The following is a 25,487-nucleotide window of genomic DNA, read 5'->3' on the forward strand; positions in this document are numbered from 1 at the left end:
ATTGTGGGGGTTTTTAAGCATTTGGTTTAATTTTCAATAGCACATCTACTAACAAGGAGTAGGGATTTTATTTCCTTTTTTTGAGAATTAAACTGTACATGATAGGCTTAGAGACACTCTGTTCCAATGCATGGAGAGGTTAAAATCCAGCAACATGGATCACTACATTGCAATCTGATTTATTGGGTAACCATCAACATCTCATGGTAATATCCCTGAACTGTTTCCTTGTTTTCAAGGGCAGCCCTTTCATTTTCAAAGGAAACCAAATGAATAAACTACAAAGAGATGCATGTCTAAGAATAAAATTTCCATTGGTAAAAAAAAATGTTTGCACATGTCTAGTGTGTGCTGAACAGACTTAGAATAATATTTAATCATCTGATGTTAAAAATTATAGACAACTATCTTCAGAATGCAGGTCAGCTTGTGCTTTCTAGTTAGGTTGTTGCATTAGGGACAAGGACAATAATGTACTAGAATAGGGTGAGAGGATGAGGGTGAAACCTGTCTAGGGACTTGGAACATTGCATTGGGGAATGTTGGGAGAAGAGACTCCCCTAGGCTCTGCTGCTCACTCTCTTCCATCTTGCTGACACTGCTGTTACATAGGAAGCCGCTTAGTGTTGAGTCAGGTCATTGGTCTGTTTAGTTCAGTATTGAACGCTGTCTGACAGCAGTTCTCCAGGGCTTCAGGGTTCCAGTATTCCTCAGCCCTACCAGGATAGGTCAGGGATTGAGCTGAAACACTTCTTTGGCTTGGATTAAATTTATCTAGTTGGTATGATGATGGTTACAGAGTATGTAAGAGCTTTACATTACCCTACTGCTACTTGAGGAATGCTTAATGGGCAATGTTTTGCCTGCATGCAAATGGGTAGCATTTTCCCCCTGTTTATCAAATGCTGCAATGTTTTATGCTAAGATTTTTTATGTGATTTCATTTCACTGCTATTTGTATTACGCCTGTAATATCTAATTAAATTCTTGTCTACATATTCTTTTGCCGTTAGCTTAGTCATTTCATTCTCTGCAGATACTTTGTGGGCAGAGATCCTACATTTCCTCTTCTGGATCCATGCCTAGGACAAATGCAACATCTGTCCTATAAAGGGAGCAGTTCCGAGGCCAACACAAAATGGATTCTCTAATGAAAAAAGCATATAAGAAATAAACCCACACATTCGCTAAATCTTTATTATGCAACTCCATAATTATTTGCACTGCAAAAAGGAATTCATGAGGAATTGTAGGAATTGACACATACATTTTAGGTTATATTTCACACAAACATGGATGGAAGTACACAAGCACAAATTTTCATTCCCACATTGTTGTTGCTGTTGTTTAGTCGTTTTGTCATGTCCAACTCTTCGTGACCCCATGGACCAGAGCACGCCAGGCACTCCTGTCTTCCACCGCCTCACGCAGTTTGGTCAAACTCATGCTGGTAGCTTTGAGAACACTGTCCAACCATTTCGTTCTCTGTTGTCCCCTTCTCCTTGGGCCCTCCATCTTTCCCAGCATCTTTTCTAGAGAGTCTTCTCTTCTCACGAGGTGACCAAAGTCTTGGAGCCTCAGCTTCACGATCTGTCCTTCCAGTGAGCACTCAGGGCTGATTTCCTTCAGAATGGATAGGTTTGATCTTCTTGCAGTTCATGGGACTCTCAAGAGTCTCCTCCAGCACCATAATTCAAAAGCATCAATTCTTTGGCGATCAGCCTTCTTTATGGTCCAGCTCTCACTACTGGGAAAACCATAGCTTTCACTATATGGACCTTTGTTGGCAAGGTGATGTCTCTGCTATTTAAGATGCTGTCTAGGTTTGTCATCGCTTTTCTCCCAAGAAAAAGGCATCTTTTAATTTCATGATGTGGGGAGTGGTCAGTCTGTTTACTTGCATGGATACATGCATGTCCCTGAGCTTTGGAACTTTGAATTCCTGGAGGACCAGCTCCCTGCCTTGCAAGCCTTTTCCACCTGGCCTGGTAGGGCAGAACCCTGGGTGGCTCCAGCTACAGAAGCTGAGGTGGCCAGAGATCACCCTCCTGTGAGACCTGGTGCCAGGCACATTGAGGTGACCGAACAGATTCCTGGGGTGGGATATTGCTTAAGAGTTTTTGTTGGAAGTTTCTTTTGCTGTTTTTATTGCCCTATTTAAAATGTTTGAAATTGTTTTAAACTGCTTTTGTGTGCTTTTAAATCTGTGGGTTTCGTTGTTTATTAAATTAACGGCTGTAGGGTGTGTCCGGCAAGAGGGGAACTTGGGATGGACACAATTGGAGCTGTTCAGGGTAGGAGGAGGTACAGTGTGGGAAGCCTGTGTAGCATGCTCATGACCCAGGCATTTAGTGACTGTGCTTTGTGCCAGCCCCACCTCCAACCTGGGGAATTGTGGTTGTCCTATCAGCCAGCCCTTGTGTCTGCGACTGCTGTTGCTGAATGCCAAGTTGATTCTGAGTAAGACCTCCCTCATACACGATCTGATTATGGATGAGGAGGCCAATCTGCTATCACTGAGACCTGGGTGTGTGTGAGCAGGGTGGAGTTGATCTCCCCTAGCTGCGACCATCTGTGTACTTGGATGTGGCAGAGCAGACAATAGCTTGCTGTGACTTGTTTGCAAAGCATTTTGAGGATAAAATTGCTTTCATCCACCAGGAACTTGACTCTGCTGTTACAGCAGATGAATCTCAAAGGGCATCCAGAGCACTGCCTATCCCTGTTGTGTTTCATAGGTTTTAGTCAATAAGGCTCAATGATGTGGGGAAGATGATCGGTCAGAGTGACCACTTGAGTTCTGGACCCTGCCTCTCTTGGCTAAAAAACAACAACAACTAGCAGGAAGGGGATGACAGCCTGGGCCAGAGAGGTGATTAATTCTTCCCTGTGAGCGGAGGTGGTCCCTTCCTGCTTGAAGGAGGCAGTCGTAAAACCACTCCTCAAGAAACCCTGCCTGAATTCGAAAATCTAAGCAACTACTGGCCCAGTGTCCAATCTCCCCTTCTTGAGCAAGGTTGTATGGGTGGTTGCTGGCCAGATCCAGGCACTCTTAGAGGAAACTGATTTTCTAGATCCATTTCAGTTGGGGTTTAGGCAGCATACAGATTAAATAAATAAAATTAAAATTAAAAAAGTTTTGACACAGGTAAAGGTAAAAAGGTAAAGGACCCCTGGATGGTTAAGTCCAGTCAAAGGCGACTATGGGGTTGCGGCACTCATCTCGCTTCAGGCCGAGAGAGCCAGTGTTTGTCTGCAGATAGCTTTCTGAGTCATGTGGCCAGCAGGACTAAACCACTTCTGGTGCGATGGGACACTGTGACAAGTGCCAGAGTGCACGGAAACGCTGTTTACCTTCCCGCCACAGCAGTACATATTTATATACTTGTGCTGGTATGCTTTTGAATTGCTGAGTTGGCAGAAGCTGGGACAGAGCAACAAGAGCTCCCCCCATCATGTGGATTCGAACTGCTACCCTTCCAACTGGCAATCCCAAGTGGCTTAGTGATTTTGACAGAGAATCTCTGGGCAAACAGGTGATGTCACTGTGGAGAGCTGGATGTTTTGACCCTTCAAGTCACAGGCATACCTTTTGGAGAAGCCCCAGTGACATATAGTTTAATCTACTTAAGTATATTGAGCATTTGGGGTGAAACATCTACACTGTGTTGTTTCATTTTTGAAGGTGTACCATTTGCAAAGTACAGGTGGTGGAGGCATCTTCTGGAGAGATGGAGAGTAGTTGTAACTTCTAAGTGCAATATCTGGGATTGTAGAAATTCCAGGTGCCTTTTAGAGCACACAGTTCTTACTACAGTGAGTCACTGCTTCAGATTTCACATTGGATGGGATATAGAAACAAAAGTCCCTTAAGCTTCTGAAATCCCCACTTTTTTTTTTTTTAGAAAGTACAAACTGGAATGAGGCTGCTAGGTTAATTTCTACTACAAACAAGTTAGCAAGTACAAAGAAAAAAGGTGTAGCAATGAGTATGAATGCTGAATTCAACTTCCAAGCTAACAGCTCAGTAAATAAATAAATAAAAATAAATAAAAATAAAATAGCATCAAACAGTGGGTTTTAAAAAGTATCTCTTGCTTGAGTTATTTCTATAGCTCTGACTTCAATTTCTTCATAAACTGGGTCATAAAAAGCTGGAGGCAGCTTTCTCCTGACTGTCTGGTTGCTTATGCTCACCAAAATGTTAACTTTAGAAAACAGCAATGGTATCCTGGAAATGGTAGTGCTATTTTCTTTTTTCTATACCCTTCCTACCTAGAAAGAGCCATCCTTTGTTCCACATTTTAGATTAAATTAATCATCAAATTATGAAGCTCACTAATAAGCCAAAATTGCAATTAGACACAAATTTTTACAGATGTTAACTTATTCCTTCCCCAGTTTAAATACTTTAGTAGAGCAAGCCTGTAAGACCTTTGATCCTGGAAGTCAATTGTAACTTGCCAGCTGTCAGGTGTTTAGCAGTTGCAGAAAGAGGAAGAGAAGCAAACATCAATAGGATCCAACTATTCGCTAACAAAGGTCACTTCCAGAATGCCTGTGTGTATTGAGGAGTTGTTGTGGTGGTGGTTTCCCACCCATCTGACTGCATTGCCCTTGCCACTCTGGGTGGCTTCTAACAAGTATTAAAGCACAAAAACCTCAAACATTAAAAACCTCCCTGTACAGGGCTGCCTTCAAATGTATTCTAAAAGTCAGATAGATGATGGGAGGGCATTCCACAGGGTGAGTGCCACTATCAAGAAGGCCCTCTTCTGGGTTCCCTGTAACCTTATTTCTCTCAATGAGAGAACTGCCAGAAGGCCCTCAGAGCCGGATCTCAGTGTCCAGGCTGAACGATGAGGGTGGGGATGCTTCTTCTGGTATATTCCTCATGTCAGGGGTGTGTATACCTGTGAAGAGATCCAAGATTTAGAACCTCAAATCCAAAGTGAGAGCATTTGGGTCAAAATTAAGGGAGAGAAGAATAACAGTGACCTCATTGAGGTAGTTTACTATAGATCCCCAAGCCAAACGGAGGACATAGATGATGCCTTCCTGGAACAGATGGCCAAGCATGCAAAAGGAAGGGAGATAGTAGTAATGGGGGACTTCAATTACCCGGATATTTGTTGGATGTCAAACTCAGCCAAGAGCATAAGGTCCAACAGATTCCTCACTGGCCTTGCAGACAACTTCATTGTCCAGAAAGTGGGAGAAGCAACAAGAGGAACAGCCATTTTAGATCTGGTCCTAACCAATGTTGATGACCAGGTTAGTGGGGAAGAAGTGGAATGATCATTAGGCGCGAGTGATCATGCTCTTCTGAAGTTTACTATACAGTGGAAAGGAGCAGCTAAGCATACTAGGACTCAATTTCTTGACTTTAAGAAAGCCGACTTCATAAAACTTAGGGAAGTGCTGGGTGAGATCCCATGGACAGTAATACTAAAAGGAAAGGGAGTTCATGATTGCTGGGAGTTTGTTAAGAGGGAGATAGTAAAAGCACAACTTCAGGCAATACCAATGAGACGGAAACATGGAAGGTGCCTAAAGAAGTCAGGGTGGCTATCTAAAGAACTTTTAACTGAGTTAAGATTAAAAAAGGATGTGTACAAAAAATGGAAAAGGGTGGAAACCACCAAAGAGGAATTCAAACAAATAGCCAGCACGTGTAGACACAAAGTCAGAAAAGCTAAAGCACAGAATGAACTCAGGCTTGCTAGAGAGGTTAAAAGCAACAAAAAAGGCTTTTATGGGTATGTTTGTAGCAAAAGGAAGAACAAAGAAACAGTGGGGTCACTCAGAGGAGAAGATGGTGAAATGCAAACAGGGGACACAGAAAGGGCTGAACTCCTCAATGCCTTCTTTGCCTCAGTCTTCTCCGATAAAGAAAACAATGCCCAAACTGAAGAATTTGGAGCAAATGATTCAGCAGAGGAAACACAGCCCAGAATAACTAAGGAGATAGTACAAGAATACTTGGCTAGTTTAGATGTATTCAAGTCTCCAGGGCCAGATGAACTGCATCCAAGAGTATTAAAAGAACTGGCAGATGTGATCTCAGAACCACTGGCAGTCATCTTTGAGAATTCCTGGAGAACAGGCGAAGTCCCGGCAGACTGGAGGAGGGCAAATGTTGTCCCTATTTTCAAAAAGGGGAAAAGAGAAGACCCAAATCAGTCTGACATCAATACCAGGGAAGATTCTGGAGCAGATCATTAAGCAAACAGTCTGTGAGCACCTAGAAAGGAATGCTGTGATCACCAATCACATGGATTTCTGAAAAATAAGTCATGTCAGACTAACCTGATCTCGTTTTTTGACAGAATTACAAGCCTGGTAGATGAACGGAATGCAGTGGATGTAGCCTACCTTGATTTCAGCAAGGCATTTGACAAGGTGCCCCATGATATTCTTGTAAAGAAGCTGGTAAAATGCGGTCTTGACTATGCTACCACTCAGTGGATTTGTAACTGGCTGACTGACCAAACCCAAAGGGTGCTCATCAATGGTTCCTCTTCATCCTGGAGAAGAGTGACTAGTGGGGTGCCACAGGGTTCTGTCTTGGGCCCGGTTTTATTCAACATCTTTATCAATGACTTGGATGATGGACTCAAGGGCATCCTGATCAAATTTGCAGATGACACCAAACTGGGAGGGGTGGCTAACACCCCAGAGGACAGGATCACACTTCAAAACGACCTTGACAGATTAGAGAACTGGGCCAAAACAAACAAGATGAATTTTAACAGGGAGAAATGTAAAGTATTGCACTTGGGCAAAAAAAAATGAGAGGCACAAATACAAGATGGGTGACACCTGGCTTGAGAGCAATACATGTGAAAAGGATCTAGGAGTCTTGGTTGACCACAAACTTGACATGAGCCAACAGTGTGACGGGGCAGCTAAAAAAGCCAATGCAATTCTGGGCTGCATCAATAGGAGTATAGCATCTAGATCAAGGGAAGTAATAGTGCCACCGTATTCTGCTCTGGTCAGACCTCACCTGGAGTACTGTGTCCAGTTCTGGGCACCACAGTTCAAGAAGGACACTGACAAACTGGAACGTGTCCAGAGGAGGGCAACCAAAATGGTCAAAGGCCTGGAAACGATGCCTTATGAGGAACGGCTAAGAGAGCTGGGCATGTTTAGCCTGGAGAAGAGGAGGTTAAGGGGTGATATGATAGCCATGTTCAAATATATAAAAGGATGTCACATAGAGGAGGTAGAAAGGTTGTTTTCTGCTGCTCCAGAGAAGCGGACACGGAGCAATGGATCCAAACTACAAGAAAGAAGATTCCACTTAAACATTAGGAAGAACTTCCTGACAGTAAGAGCTGTTCAACAGTGGAATTTGCTGCCAAGGAGTGTGGTGGAGTCTCCTTCTTTGGAGGTCTTTAAGCAGAGGCTTGACAACCATATGTCAGGAGTGCTCTGATGGTGTTTCCTGCTTGGCAGGGGGTTGGACTCGATGGCCCTTGTGGTCTCTTCCAACTCTATGATTCTATGATTAGTTTGCACAAAGCTTACAGGATGATGATATGGATTATGCTAAGTGTGTGAGGTCTGGATGATCTTAAATTGGCAGTGTCATCTTGCAAGGTATTGTATATGGCCTTGAACTTAATACAAAACAGGCTGCCTAATACCTTTGACAACTTTGGAGGACTGGTCACCAAGTCAACTAGCACACAAACCAGAGCCCTGCTGTTGTCCTTGCTACGCTCCAGTCCTTCCCTCATCTTATTTTGACAAAACCCTCACCAGGGAAAGGTTTTATTTGAGATACTTTTAATCCTGCTTTTCAGTCAAAGAGGTCCTTAAAGAAGCTAGCACCAAAATAATAAGAAAGACCCAGAGGCAGGGGCTCCTCAACGAGCCGCTTGCCCCTCAACAGAGAAGTTTAAATGAGCCATCTGCAGGCAACTGAGGAAGGAACAAGTTACATCAGCCCTGGCCAATGTAGCTTGTTCCTCCCTCAGTTGTATCATAGAGCCTGGTGGCAGTTTCACCTGGTGGTATATTGTCGCTAAAACTGCCACTGCTCCCGAGTCCCTCTGCCACCAGTGTCCGGCTGCAGTTTGTTTCTCCCTAAGTGGTTTCACTTGTGATATATCAACAGGTGAAGCCACCATTGTGGTCTGGCCCTCATACCAGTCCTGGGCAATGTATTAATACATCACCCTGGCCTAGAGGTGATTGAGAGGTGGGGGAAAGCAAGCATTCTGAGCTCTCGATCAGTGGTTCTATCGCAGACAGAAAAGAGGTCTTCACCGCAAAGCCTATGCCATGAAGACATGGTTCTTCTGCATGCCCTCCTTGCCAGAAAAAGGTGTGTTTATTCCCTTGGAGTCCGCCATTTGAAGTGAGACTTCCATGGTTACCTATTACAGTTCATGAGTTAGCTGTGAGTTCTTCCACGAGTTGGTGCATATATAAACCTTCCTATGTTACAATATTTGTCCTGAGAATTAGGGACTATCCTCATAAGCACTTGAATACACAGCAGCTGTAGGAATAAGCCAATCTGTGTCAACTGCCAACAGCTGTTGTGTTACTGCCCGCAGCTTTTGGTACAGGCAGAGTGTCATGCGATGGCATGCTGATTTGGCATGCATTGGGAGAAGCTGGGATTAGTTGGCTCTTTCCTGCAGTGAACATATGCTGGTCGGGTTGTTGTTGATGTTGTTATACTTCTTCTCATTTATATGGTGCATTGAACATGTTCAAAGCACATCATGTACATTATCTCAGAGGACAGGACCTGTGCATACCTGTGGCTGGCAAGCAACCTGTTTGTTTCTCCTTGTTATGTAAATTATTGAGCATAATGTGGGATTTGAATATAGAAAGGAAAATGGAAGCTGCTGGCAACAAAGGATGCGCTAAGCACAAAGCCTATTTTGCTCTAGTTTTTTTCCCTGCCCCCTCTCCCATCATTTAGATTTCTCCTGGAAATCTAATGCATCATGAATTTGGTTAATTGAAAGGAATGTGCTAGGTTTCGACTGAAAAACACACTCTTATTGTAGCATAACTTTAAACATGAAAGCCTAGTGCTTGTTCTGATTCATTTTACTGTCAATATGTCAAACGAATAACTGAAAAGGATGTAATTTGGTCAAGAAAAGCTAATGTTTTATGGATGGCTTTGGGGGCATGGAATGATTGATGGGGAATAAGCAGTGCACTTTCAGTTCTTTTGTTTCCATTGTCTGGATACACACATGAACATCTACTGCATGAATGTATGGAGAAAGATATTTAGATTTAAGCTCTATGCCCTCCGTAAGATGGAGTCTGTTTAGAACCTACATAATTACAATATTGCAATAATATTTGACAAACCTATATGTAACTGCCCACAGAAACTTCAGTAATTGAACTTGGAACTTTATGGACTAAGGCTCAGATTTAGCCTGCATATTCCTTTCTAGAAAATGTGAACTCACATCTCAGCGCCACCTTCGGGCACAGAAGGGGATAGGGGTGTGTAACATTGGCCTTTGCAATTACCTGGCAGCATAAATCTTATGAATTGGCTAGGCATGGCACCAATGAGAGTTTAGGCTAGTTGTAGTTTTGAGTGACTTGAGATTTTAATTACTACTGTAAGCAGTGGCCTGCCTATGAGGAGAGGTGAGGTGACCAAGTCAGGCTCCACCTGGGGCACCGGATCCAAATGTTGATCTTTCTTTCTCCCCATATCCCCACCTTGTTCCTGATGTATATCTACCCTGACCCCCTTCTTCCCTGGTGCAGAGAGAGGACATTTTGGGGTCCACTTCAGGTGCTGAAATGTATTGGTCTGGCTCTGATTACTGTGGTGTTTCAAGTGGTGTTAATTATCATTAAGAATCAAGTAGGAGCAGCTGGACTAGTTCCTCATGGTTCCTTCCAACTCTACAATTCTATGAAAACAACTAACTTGATTTAAACAAGCATTCTTTCAACTCCCTTCTGCTCTATCTCTCTCTCTCTCCATTTTGTGTTGAGTCACTTTCTGGTAGATGTTCCCTTAACCTGGCTTCCATCTGTGTCACTTAAGTTTCTCTCCCTGACTGCTGTTCTAACCTTCATACCTGGTTTCACATATATTGATACATGTTGCAGGGCAGAAAAGGGCTAGCCCACATGTCACAGACCGGATCCTGATATCTCCCTTTGAGGGATAGAGGGAAAATTTGGTTCAAAACGTACCCAATTCACAGTTCCCGGAACAATATGCAAACAAAAATGTAAATATGTATACATACTTTCTGTTCCCTGGAAATGGTTTGTTAGGCGATTTCCATTGAGTCCCATAGGAAAATTTCAATGCGTTCTACAGAATTTTGACCCACCCACCAAGCAAAAAGAAACCCTAGGGAAACCTTGCTAAAGTACAGATCACTACAGTTCCTCAGCCAACCAGCAAAAGACAAACAAGGAAGTAAAAAATGCTCTCTGTTTGGATAACTGAATCTGTGGTGTGTATAGTAACTTTTGGGTACTATGTGAATTTTCACACAGGGAGCATTCAGAAAGCAAGACCTGTATGTAGATAGTTCATAGGTCTAGAGGAAGAATCTGTTGAAGAAACTTCCTATAGATGTGAGTAGAAGGAGGAAGCCATTGTCAGCCTAAAGGCTTAGGAGTCAGCATGGCTTGCTTTGCTCTGCTGTTCCTGTTTAAGTTTATCTGAAGTGCCTGGAGTTTCTTTCTAAGAATGGCAGCCCTGCTGGGCAACAAGAAAACAACTATCCTTTGAAATTTGTATTTCTTCATATTTTGTGATGCAACAAAAATTGTATGGAAATATATGCCATATCAAGGGTGAATGTATTGGCGAATATAACACAAAAATCCATTACGGACAGTTGCTTACCAAATGTATATAGAAATGTATATATTAGGAGAAATGTTCAGTAAAATGCTGACAATTTTTAATGAGGACTTTAAAAAAAAAAGCAAAATGATGTGGAAATGTGCAGAAACTGCGGAGGGGATAACAGAGATAGCCAAACCATTTTAGAATAAATAAATAAAATATACACAGAACTTTCATTGATGTGTTTAGCACCATATCTACTTTGGCCCTGAGAAGCCCTTTCTGTTTCTTAAAAAGAAAAGAAAATGTTGTTATAGATTCTCACAGTATTTACCATCTCTGAAACACAGAGTTACACCAGTTGTACTTCTTGAAAGCTACAATTTATTTCATTTGAAGCAAGGCATAAATAATTTCTGAAGCCCATGGAAATGGGATGAGTTGCATCTTTACATGTACAATCATATTTATTCAAAAAGGCATTGAATAGATGGTGATACATTATTTGATGACAAGCTATGTCCCTGTGCTCTAACAGTACATTGCCCTGCAGAAACTAAAAATAAAGAACACCTGTCCTTCTAATTCAACGCTTTTGCATATGATTTACCTGGAAAACCATCCTGCTGAGTCAACTAAAACAAAAACAAAATGTTTAATACATTATTTATTGGACTTACAATCTTTCAGTTGTTAAAGACTCTAGCTGCGTAACAACCTTTATAAAACAAAAAATATAGATTACAGAACAATACAAGGCCAAAGCCAAAGATCTATTCATGCTCCAGGGTACTTGAATTTGTGTTTGTTAAAGAGCTATACTGCAGAGGAAAGCAAACTTGCACACAATAGTAGTGATTTATCCCAGTTTTAATGCGACCTTCTTCAGTCATTACCTTTTTCCAGTGGTAATTTGGAAAGCATTCTCGTATCTGAATATTCAGATAGTCATTTTAAATAACATTGTGGATTAAGCCCCAAACAAAATGAAGGGAGAACAAACGACATTTTCAGGCATAATAAAAATCCCCCATTTCCCCTTCCTTCCTTCCTTCCTTCCTTCCTTCCTTCCTTCCTTCCTTCTTCTTTGGAGAATGATACTCTTTTGATTTGGTCTGCTGTATTTAAATAGGAATAGAGAGAATAGATTACATGCCATAGGAAATTCTGTATCCTTATAAGAATTTTTCTAATTAGACACAGGGGTGAATAATTTTGATGTGACATCAGTGGAACTGAAATTGTATATAGAATGTGTCTGTACCAGGCTTTGCACTGCAATCGCCAGATATATTTCCTATCAAAATATGCTTTTCTATATAACACAAATATGAGAGTCATAAAATACAAATATACAAAGACACATTTTACAGGGCAATCTAAATTCCCCTTATGCTGTGTTTGTGCTGAGCAGTGGGCTCTCCCTTCACTTAGCTCTGTCGGCAGAGTTGCTCTCCTGCTGTCTGCCATCGGTGAAGTGGAATTTCACTTTGTGGGCAACAACTTCCCACTTCAACCCTCTGAGTGTTTAGCTGGGCAGGAACCACCTGCTGGTGATTTATTCACTGTATCCTGATCTGGTCCCACAGCTGCCATTCAATGGAATCAGGCCAAAACTCCCCCCCCCAACTTCTGCAGCCATTAGTAGGTGTGGCGATAGGTATGATACTCCAGAGGTGGGGAGTTTAGATTTCACTTACCATTGATCTCTAGTTTGTGTTCTTTGGTGCTGTTTCTGATACTTGCAGAAACCCTGATTAGCATCTGAAAATCCTGCTAGAGAAAGCTACAGTTTTCAGTTTAGTTTCCTTGTCTTTCTCAGCAAACATCTTTGTCCATCTTGCATTTTTGTAGTACGTAAATATTACATACTCCCTGGGTGAGCAGGTGAGAGAACATAGGATGCTGCAGACCAGAGACTGAAGTTGGAATCTTATGAATGCAAAACTACCACTATGGTCTGTATGAACATGTTCCCTCTTTTGCCCTTCCCCTGAAAAATATATATAAGAGGAAGTTCATTTCTGAGGGGTATGTTTGTATGAAATGATGTATGTGACCACTAGAGTCAGAACTTTCTAGTGATGGAACTCTGCTTTCAAATAGCCTCCCTAGAAAAGTTCATCTGGTGCCTTCTTTTTGTTCTTTTTGTTGTTAGGTATTTTGGTAATTTGGTTTTAGGACTCTCTCTTCTGGGGATTTTTAATGCTCCAATTGTGCTAATGATATGTTAAATATTGTATTCTATCATTTTATCTTTGGGAGTCACCCAGAAAACTGCTATAAATACTGTAAATATAATGCAGCAGACTAGCAGGTTGTGTTCTTGTACAATCACAGCTCTACACACTTGGCAACTGGCCAGTTTACATCACACAAATTAAACATGCAAGGTGGAGAGCTTAAAAGCTCCTTATGTGCCAGATTTTCCTGGCGTGGAGCTTTTAAGCTCTCTGCCTTGCTCACTGGACCCTGGGAAGGTCTCGCTTGGGCTCTAGAGGCCTTCACAAGGTCTTGCAGGGCCATCTAACTTCTTGTGGGGCCTCCCAGAACCCAAAAAGCTAGGCAGAGAGTTTAAAAACCTTCCACCTTGTGGGAGAAGCAGCAAGGCCTGTTTGATGTGTGCAGGTGGTTCTGGGGTTGTCCTGTTTATTTGTGATTTGTGAGTTATGCACAAACCCTCGGAATGTAACCGCCGTAGAAGCTGTGAGTCTACAGTAACCAACATGTAGAGTTGCATCCAATTAAATTATATTTAAGTAGACCCAAATGAAATGAATGCCCCTGTGTTAAATAAATTGTGTCCTCATTACAGAGGGCACGTGTTGCGGTGAGATCTCACCCATTTGTCTGGGTGGGAGCGTTTGGATAGCCACAACAACCCAATTGGGTCCCTCGGTTGCTGGGGCAATTCTGGCCAATGGGGTTGAGAGAATTTGCGTCAGGGGACCTATTTATACTGCTGCACGTTGCGTTGAGCTTCCTCTTAGCGCCTTGTGCACTGGATCACCCTCCCACCCTCCCTATATTTAGGGTTTTGCCATGACCTTTCCATGCCGCCGTGGGTCGTCTGTTTTTGGGACAGGGGCCCGGTAGGAATTTTCCCATTTGGCTCATTGGCTGGTGCCACTTGGGTTTCACCTGCCACGTAGCACATTGTCACAACTGTGTAAGGTTTGGTGGTTAGGCATTGGTTCAAGGTGTGGTGAGGGGAGGTTGTCACACCTGCCCTTTCAGTGCATGAAAGGGAATTCAGTTAAAGGAATCCAGGTGCTGGCCCTGCTTTTGTCCAATCCCCTTCCAGGGTTTAGGGCCACGCCAGAGCACCTGGGAGCATTTTGGAGTGAGGCTGTGTCTGTGGTAGGACCAATGCTCCCCCAGTATGTTTACCGTTATTGACTTCTGCCGGTTGTCAGTGCTGCTCTGCCAGAGGTGTAGGTGCAGCTGGTCGAACCAATGCCTAAGCAAACCACTCACATTCTGTAATCAATAAACTTGTGGCCAAAATTATGCCAATAACCTTAAACTAATATTGGTGTCAACCTTTGGGAGGTCTTGGGGGTCTTCATACACAACAATCCTATACACAAGAAGCTGTTGTAAACCAAGCTGGTGTAAAGTTACACCAGATCCACTCCACATTCCACAGCAAGGCTACTTCCAGCTGAGCCGCCCGCAACCTGTCAGAGGGAAAACAAGCCTTGAAAATAGAGGTTGACTTATGCTAAACTTTCTGCCAGATCATGTGACTGAGCTGAACATAGTTAGGACCCAGCTTAAGTACTCCCTGCCCAGTCCCAGCCTCCTCACAGTGCTTTTGGGGGACCTTACACCGACCTCTGCTAAGCCCCTTTGGCTCAGCCAGGTTAAGTAAATTATGCCAGCATATCTTTGGCTAACTGAGCCCTGCTGAGCCATGAACCTCCCTGCTCAGCTTGAGATCCACTGCATCCTGAGTTCCTCACCCCAGCAGAACTTGACATAGGATTGGCCCCTTAGGCATGTGCATTCATTTCAATGAGTCTACTTTGAGTGTGACTAAATTTGGATGCAACTCATTGCAAGGGAGAGAGGTTAGTGCAATCGATGAACTGGAATGCAGATAGTTTGGTACTAAAACAGGCATAGGCAAACTCGGCCCTCCAGATATTTTGGGACTACAATTCCCATGATCCCTAGCTAACAAGACGAGTGGTCAGGGATGATGGGAATTGTAGTCCCAAAACATCTGGAGGGCCGAGTTTGCCTATGCCTGTACTAAAATATCGCAACAGCAGAATAACTACAAGAACACATAATGGCAGTGGAGGAGGCACACAAAGAATGGCCTCAGATGGTGATTGCAGGATCTGGGTCAGTTCTTATGGGGAGAGACGGTCCTTGAGGTATTGCAGTCCTAAGCTATTTAAGGCATTTTAAAGGTCAAAGCTAGCACTCTGAATTTGGCCCAGAAACTAATTGGCAGCCAGTGCAGTTGTGCTCGGATTGGTGTAATATGCTCAAAGCATCCTGCTCCAGTGAGCAACATGGACTGGATTTGACACATCAAAGAAGCACTTAAGAAAAAATGCATTGTAACCTTTATAATGAGAAATCCTATTGGCAAAAATGGAACTCCACAGCACCATCTGGTGTCACAGTGTTATATCACATATAAAATGCTTTTGCTTTACCAATCTAGCTGAGTCCATGGTCACCAAATTCTGTACCAGTTGAAGTTTCTGAACTGTCTTCAGAGGCAGCCCTACCTATAACACGTTGAGCATACATATCTCATCTGTTTCTTCCAGACCCGTATAGAGTGGGGAGCAGCCAAGTACACTTGCCCCAGACCTCAAAGAGCTAAGCCAGCCAGAAAGCCCCTCCAGGAACCAGCTGTTTTTTCAGGAAACAATGTGTGGTCTTGAACCACACAATTGATATCCCACATATACTGCATTTTGCCGTGTATAAGACAAGGTTTTTCCCTAGAAAAGAATGTCAAAAATTAGGGGGCATCTTATACATGGATACAGCTCCCTCCATTTTCTTAGATCTGAGTCCCCAAAAATAGGGCGTCTTATACATGGGGGCGTCTTATTGACGGAAAAATACGGCCGTTAATGGTTTGATCATTGATGTATTAGATGATATGTTTATAGGCCTTATGCAAAGATAATGTGTACCCATGGGTTGCTAGTTTTCCTGGATGTGTTATAGGCATGTTCTGTGAGCAGGTAGATGCTGTTTTGCTACATTTACAGCTTAGCAAGGTCATTCAAACTAGCTCAGAGTGAGTGCAGTCTGCATGAATTAAATTTTGGCACTGCCCTGACTCCAAGAGCATAAGCATAATGTGCATGCAGTATTTACAAAATACAGAGAGATCCTCAATTACCTATAGATAAGTTTGTTTCTTATAATTGAAACTTTACCTTTTTCTTTTACACCATGCGCATTGCTTGTGTAACCTTGATAGGAATGTATGTGGTGTTTTTTTTAATGGCTCCTTTCTATTATTTTATATTGTTTCTCCTCCTTGTTAAAAGCACCCAAAACCACAAATCTTTGTCACACAGCACTGGAAAAGCTGCATTATTTATTTGTCTTTCCTTTTTTATTCCAACCCTGCCACATATCTGAGACTCAGATTAGAGGGGGAAACTTTTTAATGACTACAAAGTTTTAAAATATACATTTCTCTCTTATAATTCTAACCTAAGAGAACCACATCATGTTGTTAAAACAGAGAAACTTTGAAAACTTAATAAATACGAGAAGATGTTTGGGCTCTTCCTGTGGCAAACTTGCCAAGAAAGTGAGTTGATCCAACACCTTCCACACAAAATTCTTTTCCATTTCAATATTAACATTACAGTAAGATGGACACTGAGGTTCAGCGCCGAGGGCATTCTGGCGGTTCCCTCACTGCGAGAAGTGAGGTTGCAGGGAGCCAGGCAGAGGGCCTTCTCGATAGTGGCGCCCATCCTGTGGAAGGCCCTCCCACCAGATGTCAAGGAAATAAACAACTATCTTACTTTTAGAAGACACCTGAAGGCAGCCCTGTTTAGGGAAGTTTTTAATGTTTGAAGTTTTATTCTGTTTAATATTTTTTTGGGGAGCCACCCAGAGTGGTTGGGGAAAGCCAGCCAGATGGGTGGGGTATAAATAACAAATTATATTATAGTATATTACACATTACATTACATTATATTTAAGATAGCAGCTTGTTCTAATACATTACTGTACCCAAATCTTTTGTGTTCTTCTCTCTTGTTTGAATGGTATAGGTTTCAAATTGTGCTTTGTGGAATGTTAGGGTACATTGGGGGGACGCGGGTGGCGCTGTGGGTTAAACCACAGAGCCTAGGACTTGCCGATCAGAAGGTTGGCGGTTCGAATCCCCACAAGGGGGGTGAGCTCCCGTTGCTCGGTTCCTGCTCCTGGCCACCTAGCAGTTCGAAAGCACGTCAAAGTGCAAGTAGATAAATAGGTACCACTCTGGCGGGAAGGTAAACGGCATTTCTGTGTGCTGCTCTGGTTCTCAAGAAGTGGCTAAGTCATGCTGGCCACATGATCCAGAAGCTGTACACCAGCTCCCTCGGCCAGTAAAGCGAGATGAGCGCCACAACCAGAGTCATCCGCAACTGGACCTAATGGTCAGGGGTCCCTTTACCTTTAGGGTACATTGGAAGCTTTTCAACTGGTCCTCTGCATCATGAGGAGATCAAACAAGCTTGCCCACCGCTACTGATCTTCCCTACAATGCACAGTTATGGGATCCAGGTGCTCTCTGATCTCACAGTGAATCATGCTCTGCATGAACTGCATCTTTATGCCATGCCTCATAACCTTCTACAACTCAGTGCAGAATTTCTTGAAAGTAGCACAAATGAAAACCAATGTTTCCATACAACCTATTTCAGGCCTTTAAAAAACAACAACAACTTGGTTGGCTTTATTTTGTCAGCCTTGTCTAAATTTGCATGGTTATGAATGAGAGATCTTGTCATGTACCTGTCACATAGGAAGAACAACACGCAGCCTGGGATAACATGTCTTGGTTTATTAGGCTGAGAGATTCACCATCCTCGCACCATCCTTTCCATGCCACAATTCAAGAAATCCTGGGTTCAATCACAGTTCCTTCTCATGTCCATAGCAGTTACGAATCCTGTGACTTCAGATTCTGGTTCACTCAGATCTGTGGGACCGGAATTTCCTGCACTGGATAGAATGAGAAATTATTATCAATTCAGCCAGGAAGTCTTCTCTTGCAATACTGGAGAAGGGAGGATGGAAAGGGTGGCATAGGGATGTGTGAGCACAATGCTTATTCGTATCTTGGCTTAATAAGCATCGATATGCTATGTCTGAACAGGGCCATTGTGAAGCATCCTGAGATCTGGGTGCACTGTGACCTGACCTCGGTCATATGCCCAGGCACTAACCACAAAAACAAAGTAGTGTGATCAAGGGAAGAACTATATGATTTGAAAGAGAACTCCAAAAATGGGTCCTGTGCCACAGCTGTTTTTTCCACTGCAATTCTAGACTACAGATGTGCTAAAATATATTTTCTTTAGAATTAAGGCATATAAGGTCATCAAATAACCTACTGGGGGAGAGACATATCATTTCTTCTCTCCTTCCGATGGTTGTATAATTGAATAAAAAGCTCTCTGAACTTCACTGCAACAAATGAAACTTTTGAGTGGATTGGATAATTTAGTTAACTAAAAGCAGATATATGTTCACTCCAAGATTACAGCAGAGACAGATACGAGCGAAACACAAACAAAGCACCCAGCCTATTTTTGATCCCCAGAGTGCATTTAAATAGATTAATTTGCAGATCAGATGCTTTGGATTTAATCTAAGCTATTCAATGCTGATTTAATTTAAATAAAACTTTCTCTAGAGAGATTAACTCATCCTAAGATTGATCTCTATTAGACATATGCTTATGACATGAAAGTGAAGCCTGAGCTTCAGCAAGTAGAGGAGAGAATGTGCTCAGAATAATAACTGAGCAGAGACGGCACATAGGCCTTTTTTATATGTGTGCCCAAGACGGACTGACTCCAGCATTTGTGTGTGGTGTTCTGCAGTTATTAGAAGAGGAAGTTTATTCTTTAATGCTGTTTTCCTATTTAAAACAGTGGCAGGTTTTTTTGTTTGTTTCTGGTATATTGCTTCTGAACTACACTGGCAGGCTGATAAATCAGATCACCAACCATACATAATTTATTTCAGTAGGTAACTGGCTGCGCAGCACAGAATACAAATATGTTTTGAATGCTGTTCTGCACACTGCATACTTGACCAGGTTTTAAACTTACCCAGTGTCTGAAGCATTTTCTTCACTCTATATCTGTCTGTCCAGTCGGCTGTGCTGTAGGTTCCCGTAATAAAAATGTACAGACTGCACATGCAGGCATAGGCTATATGAAATGGCAGGGGATGGAAGTTTGGCAGTAGACGTGAATGCACTGCCTTGAAATTGTTGCTGGCAATAATGATGTTAGGGCTATAATCATCAACACTCTTACTTGGGAGTAAGCCCCACTGAACTCAATAGGACTGACTTCTGAGTAGTAGTAGTAATAATAATAATAATAAATTTCTACCGGTGAATATTGACCATCGTATTGCTTGGGCTCCCTTGGAATGAGGATCGCTGGAGACTTGTGCCATTTTATGTGATAAAAGGCTATAAATGTAGGTGGACGAATGGGTTCACGGTGCTAAGACTCCAACAGATTCTGCTCCTACCTTAAATTTCTTGCCATGGGGATAGATGTGGACTTTGGCAATATGGCAGCCTGAGCAAAGACAAAATTTGATGCGCCCCAACCCCCAATATTGAGTAGGTACCATTATAAATACAGGCTGCATCACCACCAGCAGCATCAATTATTATTATAATAATAATTGTGTGCCCTGTCATCTTGGCAACCTGTGCAGGGGAACCGCTTGCACCACCCTAAATCTGAAGGGTGATAGAGCCACAACTTTGGATTCTGCGCTTAGAAGAAGCAAACTTCTCAGTCTCTTTTTCTGCTCCAGTTGTATGACTGTCCCCAAATTGCAGGCTAATTTGACCCCTTATCCTGGCCAAGCAGAGGACAATAGAATGAGTCATACCGTCACTTTCCTCGTCTTGTCATAAATATAACAGTTGAGTTGATAACAAGCAGTTAATATTGCTCTGAGAGAATAACTCTTTCCACACCCTGCTAGCAGTTTTTGAAATCTTAAGCAGTATAAAAAGGTAAAGGGACCCCTGACCGTTAGGTCCAGTCGTGGACGACTCTGGGGTTGCAGCACTCATCTCGCTTTACTGGCCGAGGGAGCCGGCCTACAGCTTCTGGGTCATGTGGCCAGCATGACTAAACCATGACTAAGTTGCTTCTGGCAAACCAGAGCAGTGCACGGAAATGCCATTTACCTTCCCGCCAGAGCAGTATCTATTTATCTACTTATACTTTGTCATGCTTTTGAACTGCTAGGTGGGCAGGAGCAGGGACCGAGCAACGGGAGCTCACCCCGTCGCAGGGATTCGAACCACTGACCTTCTGATCAGCAAGCCCTAGGCTCAGTGGTTTAGACCACAGCGCCACAAACAAACAAACATCCTGGATATTTTACTATTAGATATATTACTATTAGTTGAGAGAATCCCCAAGGCATGATCATTCAGACTCACCACTCACAGCCCATAACAATATTTAAATAGCTGTTTACAGTTGCCAGTGTATGTTTGTGCTTTCACAACATTTGTCTGGGATTATCAGTGTTTTTATGTGCATGATAGGATTTGGGGCCTTTGCTATACCATACAGAGGACTCCAAAAACTTCTTTTAAAAAATAAAGGCAGTTAACCATCAGATAAAGAATTTAATGAATCTTTATTTGCATCAGCCATTGGCCATAGCAATAAAACAAGAGTACGATATACAAAGAATAGACATAAAGTCAATTATATAAAATACATTTTAGGGTTTTGATCAGATACAGAATGTTGTTGCTATTTTAAATAAAGAAATATTGGTAGGTAAGGTAGTCACAGAGGACTAAAAAATGTCCTTCTGAATGCATTTGTTTAATATCATGCAGACAATTCACATCTTGTTTTGCAGACCATAACACTATGATGAGAACTGGATTCTCTCCCTGACATTACACAAAATACATCCTTACTCTGCAATATGAATGACTTACATACTTACTTATTTACGACATTTATAGACATCTTAATTATTCACATCTCTAAGCAGTGTACATAAAAACAAGCCACAGCAAATGAACAATAAAACAAACAAAAAAGATCGTAAAATGGAATTCAACCTTACAATGCCTGCTGGAAATAAGTCATATGAAATATAGCTTGCAACTTTACTTACTTCTTGGCTGGGAAGCCACAAATGGTTTGGTCATTTACTAGCGGAGCACTGTAGGCAACATTATCATGTATCACCTCTCTGTAGTAGAGAGTCAGAGGTGTCCTCAGGCTTCAAGTAAGAACTGGCATTGCTACTTACTAATTGAACTTATCTGATTCTTTTAACACAAAACACAATGGAGGCCTAGAGCACAGTCTAACTACAGTTAACCATATCATCAATAACATAAGCAACAAGGAATTCTTCTTCCTAGGCTGCTTCTGAAAGGCAGATTACCCCTCCCTTCAGTTATAAACTCTTCATTCTCCAATACTGCAATACTGTTGGATACATTTCAGTTGGTAAGAGCATGAGACTCAAAGTTGTGGGTTCGAGCCCACTGTAGGGCTAATTCCCAAATATTTGAGCCTCCATTCTGCAGAACCGCAAATGACAACAATATTAAAGCCATGCAGCATAGCATGTGTGCTGAAATCATAGAATCATAAAGTTGGATGGGACCCTGAGGGTCATCTGCATTTATTTCTGAGCTACACTGATATAAAGCAATATGAAGGTTTTGTCTTTGGTGCTACATCAGCTGTTGGTGCTATATCACAGACAGGGCCAGATTTAGGTTTGATGAGGCCCTAAGCTACTGAAGGTAATGGGGCCCTTTATATGTCCGGCTGTCCTTTGTCAACAACAAATTATTGCTGTTTTTTGTGTTGAATATATGCTATATGATAATATATGGGGAGCAGGCTAGCAGGTGGGGCCCATTACTTACATCATAGGAGCCTACACAACACACAAAACTGTTGCTGTATGTAGGTTTTATTTTATTTGTTTTTTATCCTATATTTTGGAAATGTACATCCACTTTTTTCCCTTTAATTTTTTTTGGGGGGCCCCAAGAGAGTGGGGCCCTAAGCTATAGCTTGTTTAGCTTATACGTAAATCTGGCACTGATCACAGATAATCATCCCTCGATAATGCAATAACCTAGTGACAAATAATAATAATAATAATAAATTTTATTTATATCCCGCCCTCCCCAGCCGAAGCCGGGCTCAGGGCGGCTAACAACAATAAAACAATACAAAAGTACAACACAAACAACACTCTAAAATCATTCATTATAAAATTAATTAAATTCAAGCCACTGGCCACCATTGGGCCAGAGCTCTGCGAAGATTGCCGAGGGAGGGAGTCAGGCTGTGCCCTGGCCAAAGGCCTGGCGGAACAGCTCTGTCTTGCAGGCCCTGCGGAAAGATGTCAAGTCCCGCAGGGCCCTAGTCTCTTGTGACAGAGTGTTCCACCAGGTCCACCAGGTCGGAGCCACAGCCGAAAAAGCCCTGGCTTTTCGGAGCCACAGCCGAAAAAGCCATGGAAGCAGACCAGAGAGACCAGCTCAATGAACTGCACTGTATGCGTTGTGCTTCCTGGATTTTGCAGATCAGTGCACTCATCTTCCTTAGATATGTCTCTCTCTGAATAGTTTACCAGTTTATCTAGTCAAAATGCACAACTCACTCCCTCTGGCTTGTATACACCCACTGTGGGTGGCTGGCTGGCTCTTAGCCACTCCAAGCCAGAGTGGAGAGGCATGGTTTTTGTGTATCCCTTGGCCTGCATGCCATGCAGCAGCCAATCTGGTCAGTTCCTAGGTACGCCCTGCAGTCACTCCCATCCATTGATTCTCCTCACCAAATCTCTTTACCCCAGCATTGGCATTGTAAGGCAAACATGTTCACTCATAACGTGGAATTTGCCTTGGTGTTGTATATGATTTAGAAATAACCTTTAGTATTATTTTTTTTAAGAATCCAGAATGTAAACCATTGCCATGCTTCAAAGAGCACTTGTCATGCAGCTAAGAACGGACTGCCTCTGCATTATGATAATAGCGAACAGCTTTATAATTTGTGTGGAAGAGAAATTGACATGGGAAGAAAGGGTAGCTATATGATTAGAATAAGCAAAGATTTCACACCAGTAGCCATTGCAAATCCTGTCAGTTTGCAGAACTACTTTCAGTAAAAATAATCCCACAGAAATCATAGTCAGATTTAAAACACACACACACTCACAATGATTTTAATTATAAAATTGCAGATATCAGCATGTGCTTAATTAGAACAATCTTCACCTTAGCCCAAAGCTGTCATGTCTAAAAAGTGATAATGAATAACTGCCTTGACTGGCAGACTTAACTAGATATTAGCAGTGTAAAAAAATGAAGCTGCTCCTTTTTCTCCATTTGTATTAGCAGGAAGCCATCATTTAAGTGCTAAAGATGTTTTCTGTAAAATGCATTTGTAATTTAATCTTTACACTGCATCTTTTGATGGAGAATAGGTACCTCAAACTTCAGCATGAGAATTTGTGGCTTAAATCTTTTCTGTATCTGTCCTTTTGAGCTGAAGACTGTCACTGAATTTCAAGCAAACCTCATCTGCTGGGAAGTAAGCCTCACTGAGTTCAATGCGATGTTGGATTTGGTGAGGCAACTTATTAAGGACTTGCATTTCCATGAATTGTTGGAAGAGATTGGTGTTCAAAGAACACCTGCCTTCTACTTGGATGTTAGGAGCTCCCTCTCACCATATATAACAAAAAGTGTTATATATAGAACAAATAGCTTTTCTTCTACAGTTAGGGTAGGATGGTTCAGAGAGATACTCTTGGAGGAGCACTGGTGTCTGTATTGACAGACAGGTAGAGGAATACTGCTGCAGTGTAGCCTGTGCAGTTGCACAAGACAGAAATTCTTAGCAATGTGCTTGTTGGGCAAAGTGGCTTGGGGCAGAGAAAACATACTGGTCTTTCTGTTGACAAACCAGATCCTTAGCTGCATTCCTAGCTGCAGTTCTGTCTAATAAAAAGGAGTGGGCTGAAATGCAATACAGTCAGGGGAAGGGGAGTCAGAGAACAGAGGGTCCCTAACCTTCGGTTACAGTATCAAGTAAAATAATAAATTGTAGCATTTCACTTCTTTGGCAACGTGTTACTTGTTATTAGTACCGAAGCAATATGGGAGGTGAGATGTTCTGTTTTGTTTTGACCATGTTCTCTGTGTTTTGCTTTTGTACAAATGAAGGCCTTTTGCTAAATAAACATTTGGTTCAATGGGGCTTATTCCCAAGTAAATGTATATAGAATTGTAGCCTAATGCATCTTTCTGGACATATAGGTCTTACGTTTCAATTAAGTATTTGTTTCCTTGGCCTTATGCATTTAATAATTGAATAGTGGAAAATACAATTTTTATTTTATTCAAGAGTCTCTTTGCAGTATCATTACAATAGGAATAAACAATATTTAGCAATTAGGATGAGAGGTCATGTTCAAATTCATTACCATTTTGCTCTTCCACCATCACTTTCTGCCTCTGACATAGGTTTAGATGATTCTCCATGTTCCCCTTAAAATAATATGTTTTCTTGTCTGCTTCTTGGAACTAATAAATTGGCCACCAAGAGGTGCTGTTTCCACAACTAAAAGGCAGGATGGTAGGTGCTTATGAGCCTTAACCTTGTTCTGGGTGTAGCTTCTCTTTAAAGGCAAAAGTTAGTCCTTCATAAATCAGAACCACCCACATATGTCAGGTTTCACAGCTGAATGAACAGAATTTAATGGCAACTGTTCCAGGCTACTGATGAAACAATACAATCACAATATTGGGACGTTGCTCTTTATTCATTTTAAGTAAGGTGACATCTACCACTTTGCAGCGTCTCTGCTTTCTGCAGAACTGAAGCTAGACTGGTGGAAAAGAAAATGGAGGAAATGAGGAATTTCTAAGCATCTAAGCTTAAAAAATAAAAATAAAATAAAATGCTATCCAAATTAATTTGACTCATGGGTAATTTAGGAAAAGTGAAAATTTATTTCAGAGATGTGCAATAATTTTTTTCCACTTGGTATCCATAGACAACAGTGACTCCTTTCCTCTGTATGTTCTTCATGATCCTTGTCTATAGCATTTGCATAACAATATTTTGGATATGTTTTTAATATGCTATGCAAAGTTTGTCCTGATATGTCGTGCATTTTCATTATGGGCAATGTGACTGCCAATTTGGATCAAGCATTAGACAACCCCAAGTTTCAAGTAGGCTCAAATTCAGCTTTATAACAATAGAAAGGCCTTAACAGTTTGGGGCCAAGATGTCTGAAGGGACAGCTTTTTCCCTACCAATCTGCCCATGAGTAAGATCAGTGGGGGAGGCCCATTCTTGTGACTGCATTGCCAAAAGTGCATATTGTGACACCTTGTCTCTTCAATGTCCTACACTCAGAGATG

General features: G+C 42.0%; 1 protein-coding gene across 4 annotated transcripts in view; it reads left to right on the forward strand.

Annotated features, from left to right (window-relative positions):
* Positions 1-25,487, forward strand: part of CSMD3 (CUB and Sushi multiple domains 3) — a 594,298-nt gene that overhangs the window by 200,489 nt on the left and 368,322 nt on the right. The window lies entirely within an intron of this gene.

Source organism: Podarcis raffonei, chromosome 7 (genome assembly GCF_027172205.1).
Source record: "Podarcis raffonei isolate rPodRaf1 chromosome 7, rPodRaf1.pri, whole genome shotgun sequence".
NCBI lineage: Eukaryota > Metazoa > Chordata > Lepidosauria > Squamata > Lacertidae > Podarcis > Podarcis raffonei.